Source organism: Natrix helvetica, assembly GCF_964273705.1.
Source record: "Natrix helvetica genome assembly, chromosome: 6".
Taxonomy (NCBI): domain Eukaryota; kingdom Metazoa; phylum Chordata; class Lepidosauria; order Squamata; family Natricidae; genus Natrix; species Natrix helvetica.
The window spans coordinates 52,839,664-52,865,617 of NC_138553.1; the positions used below are offsets into that span (position 1 = coordinate 52,839,664).

Below are 25,954 nucleotides of genomic sequence, written 5' to 3' on the forward strand. Positions count from 1 at the left end.
CTGTTAGACCTCTCAGCGGCTTTCGATACCATCGACCATGGTATCCTATTGCGCCGTCTGGAGGGGCTGGGAGTAAGGGGCACCGTTTTACGGTGGTTCTGCTCCTACCTCTCCGACCGGACGCAATGTGTGTTGGCAGAGAAGCAGCGGTCAACCCTGAGGCCACTCACTTGTGGGGTGCCACAGGGGTTGGTCCTCTCGCCTCTCCTGTTCAACACATATATGAAACCGCTGGGTGAGATCATCCGTGGCTTTGGGGTGGGATACCATCTGTACGCTGACGATACTCATCTGTACATTTCCACCCCGAACCACCCCAACGAAGCCGTTGACGTGCTGTCCCAGTGTCTGGAAGCCGTACGGGTCTGGATGGGAGACAACAGACTTAAACTCAACCCCTCCAAGACGGAGTGGCTGTGGCTACCGGCCTCTCGGTTCAACCAGCTGACCCCATCGCTGGCCATTGGGGGCAACCAACTGGCCCCCGTGGAATGGGCGCGCAACTTGGGCGTCCTCCTAGATGCCCGGCTGTCTATGGATGACCATGTGGCAGCCGTGGCAAGGGGGGCGTTCCACCAGGTTTGCCTGGTGCGCCAATTGCGCCCCCTATTGGACCGGGATGCCCTTCGCACAGTCACTCATGCGCTGGTGACATCTCGTCTGGATTACTGCAATGCTCTTTACATGGGGCTTCCCTTGAGATGCACCCGAGGACTGCAGTTGGTCCAGAACGCGGCCGCGCGGGCAGTGATGACAGTCCTTTTTTAAATTGTATTATTATTTCGGGGTATTTTAATGACTAATTTAATTTTTATTATTATTAATGTAATGTATTTTTAATTATTACCTCCTCCATGCATGTATGTATATGTATGTATATGTGTGTATTTTTATGTTTATATGTATGTATGTATGTATGTTTTATTGTACGCCGCCCCGAGTCCCTTGCGGAGAGGGTGCGGCTAACAAATTAAATTTCTAATTTCTTTCTAATTTCTGATGGGGAGTACGAGGTACTCCCACGTGACACCTCTCCTGCGCGAGCTGCACTGGCTCCCTGTAGTCTTTCGGGTGCGTTTCAAGGTCTTGATTACTAGCTACTTGCGGGATCGTATCCTGCCCCATACATCCCTGCGACCAATTCGCTCTCACAGGGAGGGACTTCTCCGGGTGCCGTCCACCAAGCAATGCCAGAGGGCGGCGCCGAGGGGCAGGGCCTTCTCTGTGATGGGCCCAGCCCTCTGGAATGACCTCCCCCCCCAACATTAGGACAACAACCGATCTCCGCTCCTTCCGCACGAAACTCAAGACCCACCTGTTCCAACTAGCCGGCCTGGCCTGAATTATAGCTATTCTAATCCCTCTGGATAAAATTTTAAATTAGGTTTGACTTTGGGTGTTTTAATTGTTTTTTAATTGCTTTTGCTGTTTTTAATTAATTGATTAGTTATTTATTATGTGTTGTATAACGCTTTTTTTATATCTCCTCCTTGTTATTTATTTGTTGTGTAGTAAATTGTGCGCCGCCCCGAGTCCCTTGGTGGAAAGGGTGCGGCATATAAAATGGATTAATAAATAAGAAATAATAAATAAATTAATAAAATAAATAAATCTCAACTTTTCTCATAACTTCCTGGAGCTGAACTAAGACATGTTATCTAAGTCACTAAAAGAACAAACACATTTCTTTAAGTACAGAGAAGAACATAACAATTCATGGTGTTCCCAGACTCTTCCATTCTGCAATCTTGCCAAAATATTTCTTCTCTTTCATTATATGTAATTCATTGTGTGTGTGTACACACACGCATATATACACATACACACATGTATGTGTTTGTGTACACACACACACACACACACACACACACACACAGAGTATTTACTGAATTACATATAATGAAAGAGAAAAAGTATTTTGGCAAGGTTGCAGAATGTATGTATGTATGTGTATAAACTGGCTATTTCTAACAGGATAAGAATATTTCTAGAAGTGTTTAGTATTCTTTTTTAAAATTATCTTTTTCTGCCCCATCCTTTATAATGTTTGTATTTCTATTTAAACTAAGTGTCTAAATCTAGCATTTGAAGATAGATCTAATATTTGAATTTGCTTGTTTCCCTGCAATTAAAGTTTCTTGCCAGACTAAATGCTGACACATATTACCTGAAATGCATCTAATTCTATATTGACATGGTCAGATCACATTGTCATGATGGTAAGGATCAAAATAGTGAAAATGGTTTCTGACCTAAAGTAGTTATTTGGAGGGAGGGGGAGTAAAAACAGTAATGATACATTCTTAGTTATTCAATTTGAAGCAGTTTGTTTAGATAGCTAATATTGTTTGTTCTTATTTCAAACTATTTAAATTTATATTCCAGGTTTTGAGTAAGGCAGTTATGTTTCTTAAATTATATATTCTCAGGTCTCCTAATGCACATTGCCACCTGTTACATGCAACCAGTGTGAAGTTGTTAATGGTATGCATATTTTGCAATCAATAAGAGTAAACAATAGATCATGCTGTAAGAAGGGAAAAATATGAACTGGTAGACAACATGTAGGATGAAATGGGAACAGCTATCTCAAATAATTAGTATTTTCTGTGATTCATAATTAATTTTAATATTTCTCAATTCTGCCATTATAAGTCATGTTTTATTAAGATATTTATGGTATTGATTTATGACCTCAAAACAATTTCCTTTATTTCCAATTGCCTTTGATATGGTGGAGATGCAGGCTGGGATCTTTTTAAACAAAGATAATAATAGGATTTGCAAGGACTGGATATAAACAGGATATAATATAGGATATCTCCTTGCTCAGAAGATACATGCTATCTTAGAGTAACCATTTAGAAGTTGAAACTGAGGAGTAGACTTCTGGTTAGCGCCGCAATGAGACAGACTGGGAAATGGCTCCTGAGGGACCCGTGGAATCCAGGCTGACAAACCATTGCGTGGGGGTCCTTTAGACCAGAACCTTCTTGGAGTGAAGGTGAAAAAAGAGTGGCGTTTCGAACGGCCAAGAGGGAAGAAACTGGTTCCTCGAAAGCTAGAGACTAGTTCTATGACCAGGTGATGGGGGAGGCAGACATGGCAAAATGTCTGTCATAAAGTTGGAGGCAACCGGGCTAAGCACAAGAACAGGAGTGACGGTTGGACAAAGTGACAAGATCGGGCGAGAAGATTTAAAAACCCATCAATAGAATAAGAGTGGAGTTGTGATTAGGAGAGAATTCAAATGTAAACTAGCATAAATGTAGGAATTGGGAAACTGCATGGCAAAACAAAGAGAAAGGAAAAAAGATGGCAGTTTTAAAACATTACAGCCTAAAGAGAACTGAATGTTTATCCAGCTTAGGAGGCGGAATTAAAAGGACTGAATATTTTATTAATACAGAGAAAAACCCTTCTCTCTAGTTGAACTTGAAACCTGGAAAGATTTTGGATTAATAGCTGGTAATTGATAACTGATAAACCACAAATCACACGGAAACGTTACAAAGGAGCTGAAGGAGGGGGGGAAACAACAACAACTTGATTTAAAACTGAAGAATACCCCCCTCCTGCTTCTCTGCTACAACTTGTATTCTGTGATCCCGTGGAGTTAAAGATTAAAGATTAAAGTTTACATTTAAAACCTAAGATATCTGACTGGGGAAAAAAAGAAGTGGAAGAAGCTTACCAGAAAACAACCATTAAACAACCAGAGATGAAATTGGGAACTGAAGGAGTGGGTATCCAGAGTTTAACAACAAAACCCAAGAGACTTGCTTTCAACATGACTTCAACACGATTTAAAATCTAAAGAAGACATCCCCTCCCCTCTCCTACTCCTTTGTTATAATTTGCATTTGGTGTCTTCTTGGAGTTAAAGGTTACATTTACATTTCTACTATAAAGATTCATTCGTAAGAACAAAAGAAAACGAAAGAGCTGATTTTAACCGGGGGGGGGGGGGGAGAGGAGGGGAATTGAATTGAACACAAGCAGTTTAACTACTTTCTTTTACAATGAAACCCACTTCCTTTTTTGTTTGAAGGGGGGAGGTTTGAAATGTGAAGAATTGGGAAATGACTTGAAGAAGGAAAATAGCAAATTAAAAGCCAGGCACTATGGAGGGGTGGGATCTTAAAGAAATATGCGAAATGTGTGAATCATTTGGGTTGAGAAAGGATGATAGCCTGGATATTATGGAAAAAATTGAAAATGAAAAAAACCAAGAGTCAGGGATAAGCAGATAAAGGATCTCATTGGACTTAATAGGGGCACAAAGAAAAGGGAAGAGCATGTCCCAATAAAAGAACAAAAGAAAGGAAAAGAAAAGAATGGAACAGACAGGCAATACGATAAAAAAAAAGAAAAGAGTTTATTACAGGGGGAAAATATAATAACAAAGAAAAAGGGAAACTAGACTGAGGAGACAAAAGGAAATCCTGAAGAGGGCACGACGAATGGTACAACAAAAAGCTATAAAAATATTGGGAAGAAAAGATATATAAATAGTAGAGAGAGAAAGGAGAAGTTCAGAGATTGAGATTTAAGATTTTTTAAAAAATAAATGGAAGGGGAAATAAAAATTGGTAGATGAGAGGGGAGGGAAGGTGGAGAATGTAATTAATATGCTATTGTGAACTTTACTTAAATGTAACACTGAAATGTAATATGTGTGTATGGCATAGAAAGGATTGCAAGCAAAAAAGAATAAAAGGTAAACAAATTAAGGTGAATAAAGATAGTAGGTTAGCTGATATGTATTAATAATGGAAGGTGAAATGATTATGCCGGGTTACAAACAAAGAAAATATTAGTTGGGAAAGTTATTAGAGGAGTGATAAAATGGAGGGAAAAGATGGAATAGACCTAATAATATATAGTTAAAACCATAAGATGAGATAAAATAGGGGCGCTTAATGATGTAAAAATATGTAACAGCATTATGAGGATAGCGGGAAATTTGAATCCGTCTTGGACTGCATCCAAAGAAGGATTGGAAGAGGTTGTAATGGCGGGAGGGGAAACAAATGGAATTCGTATAAAGGTATACCTCTAAAAGAAAAACTAACAATATGGAAAAAAACCTTTTTTCTTTAGGAATATAATTATTAATGCCATTGATATTAAATGGGATTTGCTAAAAGGCGGAAATACACCATGTAAAATAGAGAATGGAAGGGAGATAAAGAGAGGGAAAGAGAGAAAGGAGACAGGAGAGGGAAATAGAAGGGAGGGAAAGAGTAGGGGAGAGGGAAGGTGTGGAAAGAGAGGAGAGAAGAGGGAGAGAGCAAGGGGAAGTAGAGAAGAGAGAGGGTAGAGGGAAGAAACAAGGTAGGGAGGAGAAGAGAAGGAGAGTGTCAGCCTCTGTTTTGCTGCTTGCTTTCGGCTGCCATTGAAACGGGGAGTGGGGATGACATGGTATTTGGGAGGGAAAGCTTCAGCACAGGAGTGAACGTCTCTGTGTGAACTATAAGAACCTAAATGCAGTGTCTGTACATAATGTTTACCCCCTCCCTCTGATGAAGGACATGTTGGCCCAATTGGATAGAGGGAAGATTTTCATGAAATTGGACCTAAGGGAGGCTTATTACAGAGTCAGGATTAAAAAGGGAGATGAATGGAAAACTGCTTTCAACTGCCCACTTGGTTGTTTTCAATTCCGAGTACTCCCTTTTGGCCTACAGGGAGAACCAGCGGTTTTTATGCAACTAATATATGAAGTTTGCATGACCACTTGTACAAGGGTGTGATGGTCTATCTTGATGACATCCTTATTTACACCAAAACACGTGAAGAACATGTGACATTGGTGCGTTCAGTTCTCAAAAAACTCCCTGCTTATGTCAAATTGTCTAAATGTGAATTTCATCAGGAAAAAATTGACGACCTTGGTTATCGCATCTCCCACAATGGCATCAAAATGGACCCAGCTAAAATCCAAGCCATCACCGAATGGTCAACCCCCCGCGCCCGCAAATAATTCCAAAGTTTTTTGGGATTTGCAAATTTTTATCGTCAATTTATTCCCTTGTTCACCAGCATTGCTCTACCCATTTCAAATCTCCTAAAATCAAAAGGGGGAGGCCAAACCCAAACCGGGGAAGCCATTAAAATGGACTATGGAATGTCAAGCCGCATTCGAAAAACTGAAGCGACTCTTTGCAGCTGAACCATTTTGAAACACCCGGACATGGATGCACCATTTATCGTTCAAGCTGACGCTAGTGACGTAGCAGTGGGGGCAGTGTTACTTCAAACAAACACCGACGGGAACCTGTAGCCTTGCGCTTATATCTCCCGAAAACTGACAGAGAGGGAGAGACGATGGGCTATATGGGAAAAAGAATCTTTTGCTGTCAGGTGGGCTTTGGTGACCTGGCGACATTTCCTTGAGGGAACTAAACACCCTTTTGAGGTGTGGACTGATCACAAGAATCTGGAGGCGTTAAAGACCCCTCGAAAGCTGTCTCCTAAACAAATACGTTGGGCGCAACATTTCAACCGATTCAATTTCACCCTAAAGTACATCCCTGGAGGGAAGAACTTCATGGCTGATGCATTATCCAGACTCCCACAATAAAACAGTTCAAAGCTAAGCATGGTTCTTCCAGTCATCCCAGCAAAGACTCTTGCTGCCCCAATGGTTACCAGAAGCCGAAGTAAATCTAATTTGGAGGTCACAACAGACTTCATCTGCAAACTCAAGGAAGGTCTTGAGTCCGATGACTGGTTTAAGGAACATTCAAATGAATTCACCATGAAAGATGGACTGGCTTGGATAGGAGCTAAATTGTATGTTCCTGCAAGCATGAAGTCTTTTGTGCTACAATGAGCTCATGATTCCTGCATGGCAGGCCATTTTGGCTTTGTGAGAACTCTGCATCTCATTAAAAGACAATTTTGGTGGCCATCTTTGAAAAAAGACATTGAGTCCTATGTGGCCAGTTGTCCCATATGTGTTGCCACTAAGCGGCCACCAGGAAAGCCCCAAGGCCTGTTTCAAGGTGTAGCCCATCCTGAATCCCCGTGGAAGGAAATATCAATGGATTTCATTGTCGAATTACCGGAGAGTCAAGGAAATACCGTGGTCTGGGTCGTCACGGACTTGTTCTCTAAACAGGTTCATTTTGTGCCTTGTTCCAAGATCCCTTCAGCTAAATTTTTAGCTAAATTGTTTATTACACATATATTCCGTTTGCATGGGGTGCCGGAATGCATAATTTCAGATAGAGGGGTACAGTTCACCTCCCTCTTCTGGAAGGAGTTTTTGAAGTTGATTGGCTCCACCCAGGGGTTAAGCTCCTTCCACCATCCTCAGACTAATGGGGCTTGTGAAAGGACTAATTCTGTTTTGGAACAGTACCTCCAGTGTTTCATCAATTATCAGCAGGATAATTGGACTGAACTGTTACCACATGCTGAAGTAGCGTACAACAACTCTGTGCATAGCAGCACCAGTTTCACCCCTTTTAGAGTTGTATTTGGGCAGGACTTTGTACCTATTCCAGAATTACCCTGTGAATAGCCACAAGTTTTGTCCCTCTCCGAGTGGAGTGACTAGCTCCAAGAAGTCTGGCCCATAGCCCGAAATACATTGGAAGCTGCTCATCGGGCACACAAGAAACAAGCTGACAAAAAGAGGGTGAAGGAAAGAGAGTACAAGATTGGGGATCAAGTTTTTCTGTCTACCAAGTTTCTCCAAACCACCCAGAAGTCAAAGAAATTGGGGCCTAAATATGTTGGTCCGTTTCTTATTATGAAGGTCATTAATCCTGTTTCTGTACGGTTGGAACTGCCAAAGTATCTCAACTGTATTTACCCCGTGTTTCATGTTAACCTTTTGAAACCAGTGCACACTTCCTCTGTTCAGACACCCATACCTCCGCCTCCTGCCCCTCTTCTCATTGAGGGAGAGCAGCATTTTGAGATCAAAGAAATTTTGGACTCCAGGAAACGTAGGAATCAGATTCAATATCTGGTCTCCTGGAAACATTTTCCCCCTTCCCAAGCTGAATGGGTTGATAAGTCCCATGTTAGGGCTCCTAGACTTTTGCAGAAATTCTACTCTACCTATCCCGATAAATCCTAACTCATGTTGACAAACATATGTCTAAACTGTCTTGTTCCTGTTTTTTTCCCCTATGTTTTTTTTCTTCCAGGGATGATCTCCTTTCCTGACGGAGGCCCAGATGTCAGCCTCTGCTTTGCTGCTTGCTTTTGGCTGCCATTGAAACGGGGTGGGGGGACTTCCGGGTTGTGCTACGGACGTCGCGGGCAGGCTTTTTTTGAGCTTGTCGACTCAGTAGCCTGTAGAGGCGTTTTTTCAAAGATCGTAAACGCCTTGGACACTCCGAACTCCTCAGGAATTTTGGGGAGAGCAAGCGCTGTCGGGTAGAGCCACTTGTGTAGCCCTCCAGAAGGATTTATAGCCTCTGGGTGTGGGCAAGGAGAGCCCCCCTTTGCAGCTGCTTTAAGCTCCGGTCTTCTGGGATCCTCCGCTAAGGATTTAGCAGAGCAAGATGCCGTGAACAACATTTAACTCCAAGCAACCCAAGAAGGAAATATTTGCAAGTATTTTAAGTTCAAAGTTTGAAAATTTTTGTTAAAGAACGGTATTGCTGAACTTGAAAGGTGCGGGCTTAGAACAAAGGATTCAGAACAAGGCTTCAAAATGGCGTTAATTTATAGCTGAAAACTTAAAGAAAATGAAAGTTAACTCATTGGTGACAGCTGAAGGCGGAAAGGGAGTAAAGGTGGAACGGCTGAAATAGCTATTAACAACTCTAAAGTTAATTTATATAACCTGATCCACTTGGAAGAGTATTTTGTGAGAAAGTTGGGAAGAAGTGTTTTCCTTTTTTTTTGTTAGGCATGGCAACGGAACAAGGGGTGGCTCCCTCAGGTACTACGATAAACCTCCAGGATTTGAAGGACTTTATACGTAAAGAAATTAATGAGGTTAAAGAATTGGTCCAGGACACCATTAAAAAATATGATCAACTTGATAAAAACATGCAAGCAATAGCTACGGGTCTGTCAGAAGTTGTTCTTAAGGTGGATAGTAAGGTGGAGCAACTGGTTTTGGATTTGGAAACTAAAACGAAAGAAACGGATCTGAAATTTGTGGAAGTGGAGGGGAATATGCAAAGGATGGATAATGAGATTATTATGATACAATTTAGATCTATGGAGTATGCTATCAGACTGAGAGGTTTAAGAGAAAACCCTAGGGAGAACTTAAGAAAAGTTTGTGCCGATGCTTTGGCCACGTTATTAAAAGTGGATGATCCTCGTGAGATTTCTGCTAAGATTGACAAATTTACAGAGTAAATTCACGTATAGCACTACAAAGGCAATTACCAAGAGATGTTGTGATATATTTTACTGAGAGAAATTTTAGAAATGATATCTTGCAGAAGTCCTTTTACTCTTCTCTTCAAATAGACGGGAACATGATTGGTGTTTTTAAGGAGCTACCATCAGCGATGTTAAAGTTTAGAAGGGATTTTGGATTTTTGGTAGCGGAGCTGAAGAAAAGAGAGATACAGTATAGGTGGGATGCTCCAATGGGTGTTATATTCAGATATGAAGGGGTGAGGTATTGTTTGAATACTATAGACAAAGCAAGAGACTTTTATTATGAAATACTGAAGGCAAGTGCAACGCCCCCACGTACATCTACACCAACACCAGCAGATTTGGACGTCTTAGAGCAGAGGCTGTTTGAGAAAGAGACAGAAGAACAAATAAAGCAGATGCAAAAAGAGAAGGAAGCTCAGGGTGCTGTAGGTGGATCACAAGTGGATCCTTCTGGATTTATTTTAAGTTCGTTCTTGGAGGAACCGTCCAAGACCCTCATTGAAATGCCATCACTTAAGCCAGTGGAACAACGTGTTGTTACTAGATCTACGACTAGACAAATGCTAGAATCTCAGAAGCAGGGGAAGCCTCAAGCACAATGTGCCAAGAGGGTCAAAGGTAAGAAGCAAATTGGAGCCATGGGAGGAGCTGGGCCGAAGATTAGTCTTGTGGAGAGAGATCTTCAGCAAATGCTCTCAACGCTTCAGATCAGGCCAAAAGATGTTTAAATTATTATCTTGGAATGTGAATGGATTGAATTCTCCACAAAAAAGGAGAAAAATATTCTATTATTTGAAGCAATTTAATAATGATGTTGTTTGCCTTCAACAGACTCATATCAGGTTGCAAGACCAGAAGTACTTAGCGAATTCAAAATTGGGAGCATTTTATGCTGCCTCTAATTTGGTAAAGAAAAATGGAGTGGTGATATATATAAATAAAAGATTTTCAACTAAAGTTATAGAGGCGGATGATAGTGGTAGATATATAGCAATTGAACTTGATACAGATTTTGGTCCTATTTTGGTGGTAGGAATATATGCACCTAATCAACAACAAGAAAGCTTTTATAAGATGCTTCATTTAAAAATTTTGGATTGGAATTTTAAGAGTATTTTAATTATGGGAGATTGGAATGGAGTGATTTCTCCAAGGATAGATAAGAGAACAACGACTAAACTTACTACCAAATTACCACAGGTTTTTTTTAATTACAAGACGACTTGAAACTAAAAGATGTTTGGAGGATACAACATCCAAACGAGATGGATTTTTCTTTCTACTCAGATAGACATAAATCTTTTTCAAGGATTGATTTTTTTTTGTTAACACCTGATTTACTTCCTAAAGCTAAGAAAACCAAGATACTCTCCAGGACACTAACAGACCATAGCCCGGTGTGGTTAGAGATTGAGTTAGGGAAGAGGCCAAGAAGGTCTTGGAGAGTAAACGAAAATTTATTTAGATATGAAAAAAATGTTGATGAACTTAAAAAACACATGAAGGAATTTTTTAGTTTTAATATGAATAAGGGTACTCCTATTGAAACAGTTTGGGATGCAAGTAAAGCTTATATGCGTGGGGTCCTGATACATATGAATTTTAAACATAAACAAAGCAGACAGAAAAAGAGAATGGAACTGGAAGATGAAATAAAAAAGAAGGAACAGTTACTTATAGCAACCCCAAAAGATGAGGCACTCCAGATCGCGATAAAGCTGTTGAAAGATCAATTTCAAATGCTTATATCAGAACAAACAGCAACCAACTTTCAATTTGCCAAACATAATACCTTTGCTAATGCTAATAAACCTGGTAGGTGGTTGGCTTATACCTTGAGAAAGAACACGAATAATAGAATTATCGATAGAATTGAGTATGGAGGGAAAATGGTTTATCAACAAGACTTGATTAAAAAATCATTTGTGGACTATTATGCTAAGTTATATGTACAGGACAATATACAGAACAAGTCAGTAGATGATTTTTTGGAAGGAAAAAGAGTTACCAAAATATCCGTGCTTCAAAAGGCAAATTTGGAACGTCTGATAACTGCTGATGAGATTATTTTAGCTATAAACCAACTTAAACTAGCCAAGGCTCCAGGGACTGATGGTTTGACTGCGATGTACTATAAAACTTTACAATTGGAAATGATTGAATATCTTACAGAGCTATTTTGTAATATACAGCAAGGAGGTAAAATACCTTTCTCATGGAAAGCGGCTTTTATATCATTGATACCCAAAGACAAAGATGGCCCTAAGAAACCAGAGGATTATAGACCGATATCTCTTCTGAACACAGATTACAAAATATTTGCTAAAGTACTAGCCAACAGATTGATGCCAGTTATCCAAGAGGTTATTCATCATGACCAAGCAGGATTTATTGAAGGCAGACACATGAAGGAGAATGTAAGGCAACTCATAGACTTAATTGACTATCTTGATAAGAATAAGCAGATCTCTGCAGTGCTGGTTTTCTTCGATGCGGAGAAGGCCTTCGATCGAGTGAATTGGAATTTTCTAACCAAGACTTTGGAAAAGATGGATATGGGACCACGATTTCGACAGGCGATAGGAGCAATCTATCAGCAACAAAATGCACAACTTATTATTAATAGAAACTTGTCAACAACTTTCGAGATACAAAAAGGTACAAGACAAGGTTGCCCATTATCTCCATTGTTATTTATTTTAACCTTGGAAGTCTTGTTGAATACAATTCGGGACTCAAACTCCTTAAATGGCATAGCTATCAGGCAAAAGGAATACAGAACTAGAGTATTTGCCGATGATCTGGTTGTTACTCTTTCACATCCTTTGAATTCAATAATTCAGATGAAAATATCATAGCAGAATTTGGCATGGTGTCTGGGTTTAGACTAAATCAAAACAAAACGAAAATGATTGTTAAAAACATGACAGAGATTCAAAGAAAGAGACTTGTAAGCTTGGCAGGTTTTGAAATAGTCTCCAAGGTCAAATATCTAGGAATACAAATTGCAGAATCAAATACAAAACTTTTCTTAAATAATTATGAAGTGTTGTGGCAAAAGATACAGAAAGATCTTCAAGTATGGAAAAAGTTACAACTATCTTTGCTTGGAAGGATTTCAGCAATTAAAATGAACATTCTACCTAGATTCATCTTTTTATTTCAGATGATACCGGTGCTTAATCAGATAAAATCTTGTTAGAATGGCAAGCAACATTAAATAAATTTGTTTGGAAGGAGAAAAAACCGAGAGTAAACATGAAGATTATGCAAGATACTCGTGAAAGAGGTGGCCTCAGACTCCCAAACCTCCGATTGTATTATGAAGCTGCGGTATTGACGCATGTAGCACATTGGTTTGGGAAAACAAAACGGAACTGTTGAATATAGAAGGTCATGACCTTGTCCTGGGATGGCATGCATATCTTTTTTATGAAGATAGGGTGGATAAAGTGTTTAACAATCATGTTCTCCGAAGTGCCTTGATGAGAATATGAAAGAAGCACCGGCCCAATTGGGATTATAAAATACCGCTTTGGTTGGATCTTGCAGACACCATGTGGATTACAAATACTAAGTCACTCGGGGGGTGTTTATATAAAGATGTGCTTATTGCTGATGGGGACGAATGGCAGTTGAAAACTTTGGAACAACTGTTGGGAGAAGGAATTACCGTATTTTTCGCCCTATAAGACACTCCGGAATATAAGACGCACCCAATTTTAAAGGAGGAAAATGTAGGAAAAAAAGATTTTTGGGCTCAATTGCCACTCAATTTTGGGCTCAATTGTGGTCATAAGTTTTCTTTCTTTGTTTGTTTCTTTCATCTCTCTCTCCCACTTTTTTTTTCTTTTCTTTTTTCATTTTTTCTGCCTTTCTTTCTCTTTCTTTCTCTTTCTGTTTCTCTGTGTGTCTGTCTGTCTCTCTCTCTCTCTCTGTGTAGCTCTTTGTCTCTCTCTCCCTCCCCCCTCTCTGTCTCTCTCTGTCATTCTTTCTGTGTGTCTATCTGTCTGTCTCTGTATCTCTGTCTCTCTCTCTCCTCCCTCCTCCATCTGTCACTCTGTATGTGTGTGTCTGTCTGTCTCTCACTCTCCCTCCCTCCCTCTCTATCTCTCTGTGTTTCTCTCTCCTCCCTTCCTCTCTGTCTGTCACTCTGTGTGTATATGTGTGTGGGTGTCTGTCTGTCTGTCTGTCACTCACTCAATCACTCACTCTGTGTGTGTGTCTCTCTCTGTGTGTGTCTCTGTCTGTCTGTCCCTCTCTCCGTCCCAACTGGGGAACAACCTTTTCTGTCCCCTTACCAGCCCATCCGGGAAGATGAGGAACGCGAGGGGGATCCCTCCCCCCCTGCGGATGGGCTCCGAACCAGCGGAGCCTCATCCTTCTTTTTAAGCAGGCAGCTATCAGAGAGAAGAAGGCAGTGCGGCTTGTGCAATAGCCGAAGATCGCCTGCTTAAAGATCACTTGCTTAAAAAGAAGGACAAGGCTCCGCTAGTTCGGAGCCCAACCGTGGGGGGGATCCCCCTCGCGTTCCTCATCTTCCCGGATGGGCTGGTAAGGGGACAGAAAAGGTTGTTCTCCAGTTGGGACGGAGAGAGGGACAGACAGACAGAGACACACACACAGAGAGAGAGAGACACACACACACAGAGTGAGTGATTGAGTGAGTGACAGACAGACAGACAGACACACACACACATATACACACAGAGTGACAGACAGAGAGGAAGGGAGGAGAGAGAAACACAGAGAGATAGAGAGGGAGGGAGGGAGAGGGAGAGACAGACAGACAGAATGTGAGGGGGATCTCTCCCCCCGCGGATGGAGCCTCTTCCTTCCAATTGGGGGGATCCATGCAGAGGATTTCTCCCCCACCCCCCAATTGGAAACGAGGTGGCTGTCAAAGCAAAGCAGCCCCCTCCGCAGAAGAAGGAACAGGAGAGGAGTTCGCGCCAAACGCCTCTGCAGACGATCTTGAAAACCTGCGAGGTTGCTTTCGGAGGGGAAAGACGGGCAGCTGTGCAAAGGCTTGTTTTAAAGCTGCAGGCTCCAATGCTGCAGGTGCCCAGGAAGGGCGGCAGGGGCAAATGCTGCCGCCTGCCCCCTCCCAAAGCAACATTGCAGGTTTTCAAGATAGTTCGGACAGGTGTTTTTTAAGAAGAAAACCCTGAAAAAGCCGCAAGATCTGGAGAGAGATCCGGCCAGCCCGAGAAGACATTTCTGAGAAGAGATCTCGCCATTTTTTGCATCGGGGCATGCTGCAAGGGGGGGGAGTGAAGACCTTTTCCAGCTGGCGCAAAGGACTTCCCCGGACTTGCTTTAGTGAGTACAGGCCCGCACCTCCACCACCACCAATCCGGAAAAGATCTTTGCTCCCTTTCTCTTGCAGCAAGCCCCGATGCAAAAAAACGCCAAGGACTTGCGAGTGAGTGACAGGGGCGGGGCTTCCGGGTTCATTGACCAACCAGCAGAAACCCACCACTGCCCAGGTGACTACATTCAGCCTATAAGACGCACCCAGATTTTCACCCTCTTTTTTGGAGTAAAAAAGTGCGTCTTATAGGGCGAAAAATACGGTACTTTAAATTGGCTACATTATGTACAGTTACAGAAGAGATGGAAAGAAGATCGCAGGGTTGGTTTTATGGATAAAGAAGTGGAACTGATCAAGCAGATAAAAGAGACTGGCCCAAAACAGGTTAAAAGAATATAGAATGTATTGTTAGAAAGAGACTCAGAAAGTGAATTGGTTAAGGATTGCATGATTAAATGGGCTCAGAATTTTGATGAATTGATTATGTTGGATACGTGGGGAAAAATATGGGTTCAGAATGTTAAATTCACCGAGTCACAGAATTTAAGGGAGAATTTTTATAAAATGTTTTACAGATGGTATTTAGATCCTAAGAAATTATCATGTATGTACCCAAATGTTCAACCAAAATGCTGGAGATGCGGGTGTTTAGATGCTACCTTTTTTCATGTATGGTGGACTTGCAATAAGGTTAAAGCTTTTTGGATAAAAATATGGTGGGTTATGCAAAATGTATTTAAGAAAAGGATATAATTTACTCCACAAATGTTTTTATTGGGTATAATTAAGGATTTTACTAAGGGGGAAACAAAATTGGTTTTGTATATGGTTACAGCAGCTAGGTTGTTGATTGCGCAACACTGGAAAAAAGATTTTTTACCGACAATCGATCAATGGATTCAGAAAGTGGCGGGATTTGCGGAAATGGCAAAAATCTCAGCTTTCTTAAAAGGTCAGAAGCAGGAGAATTATATACAGGAATGGGTAAAATGGATTGATTATATACAGAATAAATATCAGACCAGGAAGTACTATGTAGCCTTTAGGTAAGAATGTTTAGATTGATAGATGAACAGAGTAAATAATATGGGGGATGTTTGGAATTATTAGAGCGGTGTATAGTGGAAGTCAGGGGGGTGGGTTTGATAGGGAGGTGGGGGAGGGTTAGGGTGGAGGGTGGGGAAACATATATGTATAATTAATTTAGAAGATGGGATCAATGGGGTATTGTTACTTTAAGAGAAATCTATATTATGATTTATATATGCTCAATTAATTTAGAAGATGGGGTTAATAGCTACTTTAAGAGAAACTTGTATTATGATTGTTGGGAGGGGAGGGGGTACAGTATTTGTATGTGATCTACATTATATGTCGGGGGGTAAAAAGGGGGAAAATCTGTTTGTATAAAACTTTTTCAATAAAAAAAAGAAAGAAACGGGGTGGGGGGATGACATGGTATTTGGGAGGGGAAGCTTCAGTACAGGAGTGAATGAAGAAGGGAGTGTTTTTCTCACCATCTACTGCACATGCTTCAGGTAGTGGAATTGCCGCCAAGGCCAACTGTCCGGCATACCAACCTGATGATGTTTTTTGAAGATGCAACCCACATGACACCTGCTGGGTGTGCGGATTGGACTGGGGGATGGGGTTACTAGGGGGAGGGAGTTGGGTCACATATTGATATCTATGATTACGCACGCTTTGCCTAGCTGCTATCTACTCATAACCAGTAAAAGTACTCTTAATTCTGAAAAATGGAGTTGAGTGGTTTCTTTCTTGGTTACTGATGGAGGCTGCCCTGACAGAGAGGAGGCGAAGATGAAATAGACTATAATATGGTGCATGGAAAGCAGAAGAGCAAATAAAAATGGCTTAATGGCAAAAGGAATTGATATATTATTGAATACTCAAAAAAAGCTTGTTAAGATATACTGGTATACTTTGGATTATATTATATGTATCATTAAAAAATAAAAAACTTGATAAAAAAGAAGTTGAAACTGAAGCAGTTCAGATTCCATACTAGCTTGTATTGTTCAGTGTTACATAAATTGTTTCATTGCATATTCTACAAATGATCTGCATGTGGCTGGTTGTGATCAGATTAATGATGGGATGTAAAATGTATAATAAGCATGTTAGCGTTCCAAATATCATCCAAAAATAAATCACAGTCCAAGGCCAAGGCAGAGCTATTCTTAAACTTCCAATTTAATAAGAGAGACATGTTGGCACATCTTTTGAAATCCCGAATCTGAAAGCTTCCTCAGATTCCCACCCAGTTGAAAGTTCATGACCTTGTCCCCACACCCACAAGTCCATCACATGGTCCAATCTTCCTCTGCCACGCTGGCATTTCCACCCATCTAGTTCCGGTCAGGTGCAGAGGTGGGGAGACAAGGAATGATCTTGCTTCTAGAAAGGAATTTTTTATTTTGAAAACAAACACATTCTACAATTCTACTCCTTACTATTCCCCCTCCCAATTACTACACTAATGAAACAGCATAATACAATAATGAGTGTGGCAGGCCAAAGATCCTAAAAGGATTATGACTGCAGGCCTGACAGAGCACAGAATATCCCATTTATGAAATTCAATAGCAAAAACATTCAATAAAAACATTCAGAAGTTGGTCAAATAAATGGAAGTGTTACCAAAGATTGGTCTCGGTAGAATCATTTGTTCTACAATCACCTCATTTCTACATGCTTGTTTGAAAGCATGTTGAAAGCTTTGTCCTACTACCAAGTGAGAAGACTCCTTGCTACTGCAAAATTTAACTCACAGATTTGCCCCTGGATTACAGATAAGTGCTGAAAATACAATACTAGACTTTTAAAAATGCTATTGTGACCCTATACATTCATAGGAACTTTAGGATGCATTCTATTGTAGTATAGTACTTTGTATTAAACAGCCAAAATACTTCTATTGTTTTTCATTCAAAGGGTTTTTTTCTGAGGAAAGAACATTTACCATATATTTCAGACTATAAGATGCACCGGAGTATAAGACACACCTTAGTTTTTGGGGAGGAAAATAAGAAAAAAAATACCAATATCCATGTTATCCATCTGGCTAGCATCCTGTCAGTGTGTGAGAGAATTGAGGGCTGTTTAGAAATAAACAATATTTGCTGTGTGAGCAATAGGGAAGGAGCCTGGGCATGGCTTGTTCTGTACTAAAGCTGCATGCTGTGCTTATATCTGAAACTAAAACTGAAAGTGAAACTTCTCTGCTGAACTATCATGTTGGAACACCTGCTTTTGGTATTGTATATTTACTTAATATGTTATATTATATATAAAGAGAAGTTATTGAATCCCACTGAATTACTTGTGTGCGCTTTCTGAATATGATTGTTGCTGCAATCAGATATATGAACAAAGCAAGAAAGGAAATCCTTTCTGAAAATAACCTGATATAGGTATTCCTCAATTTACAATGGTTCATTTAATGACCGTTCAAAGTTGCAACAGCACAGAAAAAGTGACATGATCATTTTTTACACTTGCAATTGGCTCATTTATGATGGCTGCAGTGTCCCGAGGTCATGTGATCATCTTTTGTGATCTTCTGACAAAGTAATTGGGGAATCCAGATTCACTTAACAACCATGTTATTAACTTAATAACCGCAATCATTCACTTAACCAATGCGGCAAGACAGGTCATCAAATGAGGCAAAATTCATTTAACAAATGTCTTGGTTAGAAACATACATTTTGGGCTCATTGTCATCGTAAGTCGACTGCCTACATATGATTTATAATGTAAAATGCAAATTTAATTTAGGGTAAGCTTAATTTGGGTGACTTTAATTACAAAGAAAAAAGATGGCAAAAGTAACAATTGGACACCTCCAATGATCTAGAAGCCCTTCCCATTGATCCATATTTCTTCAGAACAATTTCATATATTGATTGGAATCCAATCATGGTTTATAAACCAGTATGTTTCACATGTTATACTAATCCAAACAAAAACAAGAATCATGTGAATCACATGATTCTTGTTCTTGTTTGGATTAGTATAACATGTGAAACATACTGGTTTATAAACCATGATTTTGATTTATTGTCATTTGCGTACAAACCATAGGTAAAAGGTGTTTGTAATAAAGGCTTCCCATAGGTGTCCTTGTTTAGCTCCAACTCTTTAAACAAATTTCAGGATTAAATACTGCAAAAATTTTAGAAGAAATTTCCTGATTTGAATGACTATTTTACAGAATTTTTTTTAAAGTGGTAACAACGTGGCATAAAAAGATACCTGAGTAGAAAGCCTATCATATCGTCTGTCCTATTTCTATTTCTAGAGTTACCTTTAAATTTTGTACTTCAAAATTTTCAATTACTTAGTAATTTCTTCTTGTTTCCCAGGTGACTTTTCTGTCTTCTAAAGTTTCACTGCAGCAAGAAAGTGTTTTTCCTGTTGAAGGAAAAGCCTATCTGAAACATGAAAACAATAAAAAATGTATAGAGATATGATGAATGTATGTTTTAGTGAAACTCCCTTAAGTTCAGCAGTGATAACATGTTATTTCTCAGTTTAAACCAATTTATGCCATTATATAAAAGAAACAGTTTAAGAAATATTCTGTGTTTGAAAACATCAAGAAGTATGAGTGAAGAATTGATTCCAATTTCAGTCTCTCAGCAAAACAGCAAAACAATTTAAGTCTGAAGCAAAAACTAGCATCCTTTAAAACAGCTTGAAAGCAAGCCAAATTGTTCAGAAAAAAGAGTGTCTGTGTATATTTTAATGAAGTACACAAAACCACAAATAATATTCCCAAGTTGTTTTGGCTGGGTTAACACATAGTATTGAGCTATGGTTTGCATTAAATATGACTGATTGAAGAAGCCAGTGGGTGAAGTTACATATTGTAGTAAGTTGTAATGTGATTAATTCAGTGCTTCTCAATTATTTTCTGTCATGCCCCCCCTAGGAAGAAGAAAACATTTCGCGCCCCCCCGCGTGACTGTAAATAGTATCATTTGTCTATAAAATTGTTATAAGTACACCTCTGCATAACACTGTATCCTTATTAACGTATAAGAGAATAAAAAAAGAAAAATGTGGATCAATTTACAACAAAGAATAGCTTTATTAACTGTAGCAGAAAAGATTTAAAGGAGCACAGCTAGAACATATATATACATATATTTATATATAGAGTATCACAGAAGTGAGTACACCCCTTAACATTTTGTAAATATTTAAGTATACTTAAATATTTACAAAATGTTAAGGGGTGTACTCACTTCTGTGATAACACTGAAGAAATGACACTTGTATGTGCATGTATACATGTTACGGTGAAAGTCCGAAATCTGGTGAATGTCAACATTCACCCGGTGAATGTCGACATTCACCAATCTCGCTTGGTGAATGTCCGAAATATTCGCTAAATGCCCTTATTTCTGACTTACACCGGTGAATGTCGACATTCACCAAGTACGTTTTCCCCTCTCTTTGGGGAGGAGGAGAGCCAGAGGATCGCCTCTCTTTGGGGAGGAGGAGAGCCAGAGGATCGGCTCTCTTTGGGGAGGAAAGTACGTTTTCCCCTCTCTTTGGGGAGGAGGAGAGCCAGAGGATCGCCTCTCTTTGGGGAGGAAAGTACGTTTCCCCCTCTCTTTGGGGAGGAGGAGAGCCAGAGGATCGCCTCTCTTTGGGGAGGAAAGTACGTTTCCCCCCCTCTTTGGGGAGGAGGAGAGCCAGAGGATCGCCTCTCTTTGGGGAGGAAAGTACGTTTCCCCCTCTCTTTGGGGAGGAGGAGAGCCAGAGGATCGCCTCTCTTTGGGGAGGAAAGTACGTTTCCCCCTCTCTTTGGGGAGGAGGAGAGCCAGAGGATCGCCTCTCTTTGGGGAGGAAAGTACGTTTCCCCCTCTCTTTGGGGAGGAGGAGAGCCAGAGGATCGCCTCTCTTTGGGGAGGAGGAGAGCCAGAGGATCGCCTCTCTTTGGGGAGGAAAGTACGTTTTGCCTCTCTTTGGGGCATCCTTTGAGGCGATCCTCTGGCTCTCCTCCTCCCCAAAGAGAGGGGGAAACGTACTTTCCTCCCCAAAGAGAGGCGATCCTCTGGCTCTCCTCCTCCCCAAAGAGAGGCGATCCTCTGGCTCTCCTCCTCCCCAAAGAGAGGGGGAAACGTACTTGGTGAATGTCGACATTCACCGGTGTAAGTCAGAAATAAGGGCATTTAGCAAATATTTCGGACATTCACCAAGCGAGATTGGTGAATGTCGACATTCACCAATTTCGGTCTTTCACCGTAACATACACACACAAACACACACATATATTTCCTGCATGCAGTGATTTCTAGAAACAACACCTGCTCGTCTCAATGGGAAAGACCCATGCATCCCAGATGCGAAGACAGTCCAAGTGGTCTCTCCCTCTGTCTCTCTCTCTCCCTCGTCTCTCTCCCTCTCTCTCTCTCTCTCTGCCTTTCTCTTTCTGTCTCTCCTTCTATTTCTGTCTGTCTTTCTGTCTCCCTCTCTCTTTCTCTCTCTCTGTCTTTCTGTGTCTCTCTCTCACTCTCTCTGTCTCTTTCTGTCTCTCTCTCTTTGTCTCCTCTCTCTCTGTCTCTTTCTGTCTCTCTGTGTCTCACTCTCTCTTTCTGTCTCTCTCTTCTCTCTCTCTGTCTTTCTCTGTCTTTCTCGGTCTCTCTCTCCTCTCTCTCTTTCTGTCCCTCTTTCTCCTTCTGTCTCTCTCTGTCTCTCTCTGTGTGTGTGCCTCTCTCTCTGTCTATCTCTTTCTATCTCACTTCTCCCTCCCTCCCTCTCACTAGCTCTCTCTTTCTCTATCATCTTCTGAAGGTGGGGGGGTTGAAAAGGGGGCCATTTTTTGTGCCTCCTGGGGCATCTGTGCACCCCATTTTTCACCTCCCCCACCCCCAGAAGCATTCTACTGGCAACAAATGGGCAAAAATGGCCCGTTTTTGGGCCAAAACCTTCCCCTCACGGCCAGTTGCAGGGCGTGGATCCCGCTCGGAGAAGGCGGAGCGGCAGCTCCTCCCTCAGCCAGGAGCCAGCGGGGGCTGGTCGGACAGGCAACCTTGGCGGGAAACTCCAGTCCGCCGCCGCCGCTGCGCTGTTGCCGCCGCCGTTGCACCCAGATGGAAAGGAAGCCTTCACGCCCCCCTTTACGGAGCCTCACGCCCCCCCTGGGGGGCGCGCCCCACTATTTGAGAACCACTGGATTAATTTGATTTTGGTTTAGTATATTTGTTCTGACCACCCCCCCACCAACACACACACACACACACTCTGAGCCACAGATAAGGTACTGGATTTATTGACAGACAGACAGGTCCTTGGCAGCAATCCAACACAAATAAGCCTTCATAACAACTCGGCACTGATAGCACTGGCAGCAATCCAGCCTGCCACACTCACAAGACTGTTCTCCCACATTAGTTCATGCGTTGACTTCTGCAAAAGGGCATGTGCACAAGCAGTCCTTTTATAGTCTGGAGAGGAGTCTAATTATCAGCAGCTGAGAGCAATTACCTCCTGTAACTGCGCAATTGCTCCTGACGCCTCTTAGCGCACCGGTAACGAGCATCTAACAACTCACTGCTGATGTCTGACTCACTGTCCCTTGTCTCCTCCCCACTGCTCCAAGGTATGACATCAGGAGCACCCTCCCTTTGGCTTTCACCACTGCTCCATGCCTCAGGCTCCTCCTGGTGGCCAACCAGCCTCTCTGATCCCTGCTCGGAGTCAGAACCCTGTCCAGGGTCCTCCACATCCTCCAGAGCTGACTCATAGGGACCCTCCCTGTCGGAGTCTGGTGGAAGCTCCAACGGCTCCTGCTGGGCCACAACACTATCCCTCACCACAGGGCCCTTCCCCCGGGTCTGATGCTCGGGATGTGGCCTCGAGGGAAATTGCGCGTGATAGACTCGCACCAGAGCAGGGGCATGCACAGCCGTCACATCAGTCCAGGTCCCCCCATCTGACCCCTCGTACGTTAAGTCGACCAAATACTAGAACCGTCCCTTGAGCCATCTCGAGTCATGGCTCCGGGTCACTTTGTGCGGTGGCTGCTTGTCCACCTCACGCGATGATGGCTGGGGGAAGAGGGACGTTGGAGAGGACAAGCTGACCTTTCAGGGATCAGGAGCGAGCAATGGAACACCGGGTGCACTCGCATCGAGCACGGGAGGGTCAGGCGATAGGCCACCAGGTTGATAACGGCCTCCACGGGGAATGGCCCAAGATACCGGTGGTCCAACTTCTTCGTCGGCTGGTGGGATGGAAGATGCCGCGTGGACAGCCACACGTGATCTCCCACAGCCAACTCCGGCACCGCACGTCGAGACTTATCCGCTACCCCGTTTGTAGTCCTCCTTTGCCTGATTTAGATAGTGGCGCACCACTTGGTGGACCGCCTGGAGCTCAGAGAGGAATTCCTGCACTGTGGGGACCAGAGAGTCCACTGGGGTGAGAGGGAAAAAGCAAGGGTGGTACCCGACATTCGCCATGTAGGCCGTCGTCCATGTGGAGGTGTGCTGCAAGTTGTTAAACGCGAACTCCGCCACGCCCAATTGTTCTGCTGCTGGTTCACGAAGAAGCACAGATATTGTTCCAGAATCCCAATCACCTTCTCCGTCCCCCCATCAGTTTCGGGATGGTGCGCCGAGGATAAACAAACCTGGACATCTAGAGCGGCCATCAGCCCTTTCCAGAACTGGGCCGTGAATTGTGTCCCATGATCTGATACGACCCGGTCAGGTGGGCCATGCAGCCGGAACATGTGCTGGATGACCATGCGGGTGGTGGTGCGGGCTGTCAGCAATCTCCGACAGGGGATGAAATGCGCCATCTTGGTGAGCATGTCCACCACCACAAGGGCCGTGGTAAAACCTGAAAACGGAGGCAGTTCCATCAAGAAGTCCATGGACACAGCCCCCCAGGGTCTGTCCGGGGTGGGCAATGGCTGCAACAAGCCTCGAGGAGCTCCCATTGCTGACTTGGCCTGTCGACACTGCACACACGATGTGACGTACATCTGCACGTCATGTTGCAAGCGGGGCCACCAGAAAGTACGGGAGACCAGGTGCAATGTCTTGAAAAGGCCAAAATGTCCCGCTGCTGGAGTGTCATGACACTGGGAGAGAACCAGTCCACAGAGGGGTCCTGCAGGCACATAGAGCCGGTCCCGATACCTCAAAAGGTCATCGTCAAAGGTCCACGGGGATGTCGGCCCTACCTCTGCCCACCGTTGTTCCACCCACTCGTCATTCCACTGCGCATCCCGTATCAGAGACCGTAAATCCACGGGTTCCTGAACTGCAGCGAAGGACTCGACAGGTAGAACAGTCCGGGGTGGAAGTGAGTCTGCAGGGTCGGAGTACTCCAGTTTCCTAGACAGGGCATCCGCCCTTTGATTCAGCGCACTGGGGATGTACGTCACTTTAAAATTGAACCAGGCAAAGAACAAAGACCACCGGATCTGGCGTTGGTTCAGCTTATGCGCCGTGGTCAAAAACTCTAAATTCCGATGGTCCATCCGGAGCTCGACCTGATGCCTGGCCCCCTCCAGGTGATGCCTCCAGGCCTCGAATGCCACCTTGATAGCCAACAACTCCTTCTACCAGATTGCGCTTGGAAGGATTGAGTTTCCGAGAGTAGTAAGCACAAGGGAAAAGGGTACCATCAGGGGCATGAGCATGCAGTAACACCACCCCCACCGTGATGTCAGACGCGTCCACCTCCACTACAAATGGACGATGGGGATCAGGGTGCTTCAGGATCGGCTCTCTCGTAAAAGCGCGCTTCAGGGCCACGAACGCCTGTTGCTCCGTGGATCTCCAGCGAAACGGCACTTTCTTTTGCAGGAGCCAAGTGAGGGGCGCAGTCAAGAAAGCAAAGCTGGGGATGAAGGTCCGGTAATAGTTGGCAAACCCGAGGAGTCTCTGAACATCCTTCATACGTTGAGGAGGTTGCCAACTACGTAACGCCTCCACCTTGCCCGGCTCCATCGCAGTTCCTTCAGGGGAGATACGAACTCGATGGTAGTCTGCCAGAACTGACACTTCTCCAGCTTGGCAAATAAACGATGTTCTCGGAGTCGCTGCAAGACCAGACGCAAGTGATGTTGATGATCCCTCCAGGACGTTGAGTACATCAAGATGTTGTCCAGGTAAATGACCACAAACTGATCCAAAAGGTCCTGGAAGATGTCATTCATGAAGTGTTGGAAGACTGCCAGGGCATTGGTCAACCCGAACGGCATGACCGTGTACTCGAAATGTCCGTACCGGGTGCCAAAGGCCGTCTTCCATTCGTCCCCCGCCCTAACTTGGATCAGGTTGTAAGCACCACACAAGTCCAGTTTTGTGAACACCGTTGCCTCCCGGAGCCACTCCAACAACTCAGGAATCAGGGGCAGTGGGTAACAGTTACGTACCGTGATGGCATTCAGGCGCCGGTAATCACAACAGAGTCTCAGATCCTCGGTCTTCTTTTTTACGAACAAAACTGGGGCAGACAAGGGCAGGGACGAAGGCCGGATAAACCCCCGGGCGAGGTTCTTGTCAAGAAAGTCCCACAATGCGGCCAACTCCAGCTCGGACATGGAGTACAGACAACCTGTCGGGAGTTTCGCATCAGGTACTAGGTCAATGGGACAGTCATAAGGCCAGTGTGGCGGCAGTTGATCCGCCTCCTGTTTGCTGACGATATCCGCGAACTCCGCTAAATCCGGCGGCACGGTCACCTTGGGCGAGCTGGGTACCTGGGCCGCACAGACCTGCGGGGTGTGGTCAACGCATTGCAGGGACGGGAATGTGATCAGGTTCTGCGACCAGTAGATCTGAGGGTCGTGCGCCTGCAGCCAAGCCAAGCCCAAAACCACGGGGAAATGCAGGCCCGAAGCCATGTAAAATTGGATGGCCTCCTTGTGCTCCCCGAGGATCAGGCACAACGGCTGCGTGGCGGCCTTGATAGGCCAGACAGAAGCACCCGGCTGTCAATGGTCTCGACACGCATCGGTGGGTCCACCGGATGCAGAGGGACATTGTACTTTGTAGCAAACGCCGCATCCATAAAGTTCGTGGTAGCCCCGGAATCGACCAAGGCATGGGCCGGAATGTGCGCTGCTAAGATCATGTGCCGTGGAGGCCCGTCCACCTCTGTTTTGGCCTGCGCCCAACCTAAAGTCTCCCTCAGATCAGGCTCTGCCCGTTTCTTGACACATTCTGGAATTGAGGGAGAGGCCGTAGGCCACGCAGCCTCCCTGCCCTTCTTGGGGCAAAC

The 25,954-nt window shown here is 43.4% G+C and overlaps 1 protein-coding gene across 4 annotated transcripts in view; it reads left to right on the forward strand.

Moving 5' to 3' along the window:
- SLC38A1 (solute carrier family 38 member 1) overlaps positions 1 to 25,954 on the forward strand; it is a 161,757-nt gene that overhangs the window by 22,656 nt on the left and 113,147 nt on the right. The gene's annotated exons all lie outside the window — the stretch shown is intronic.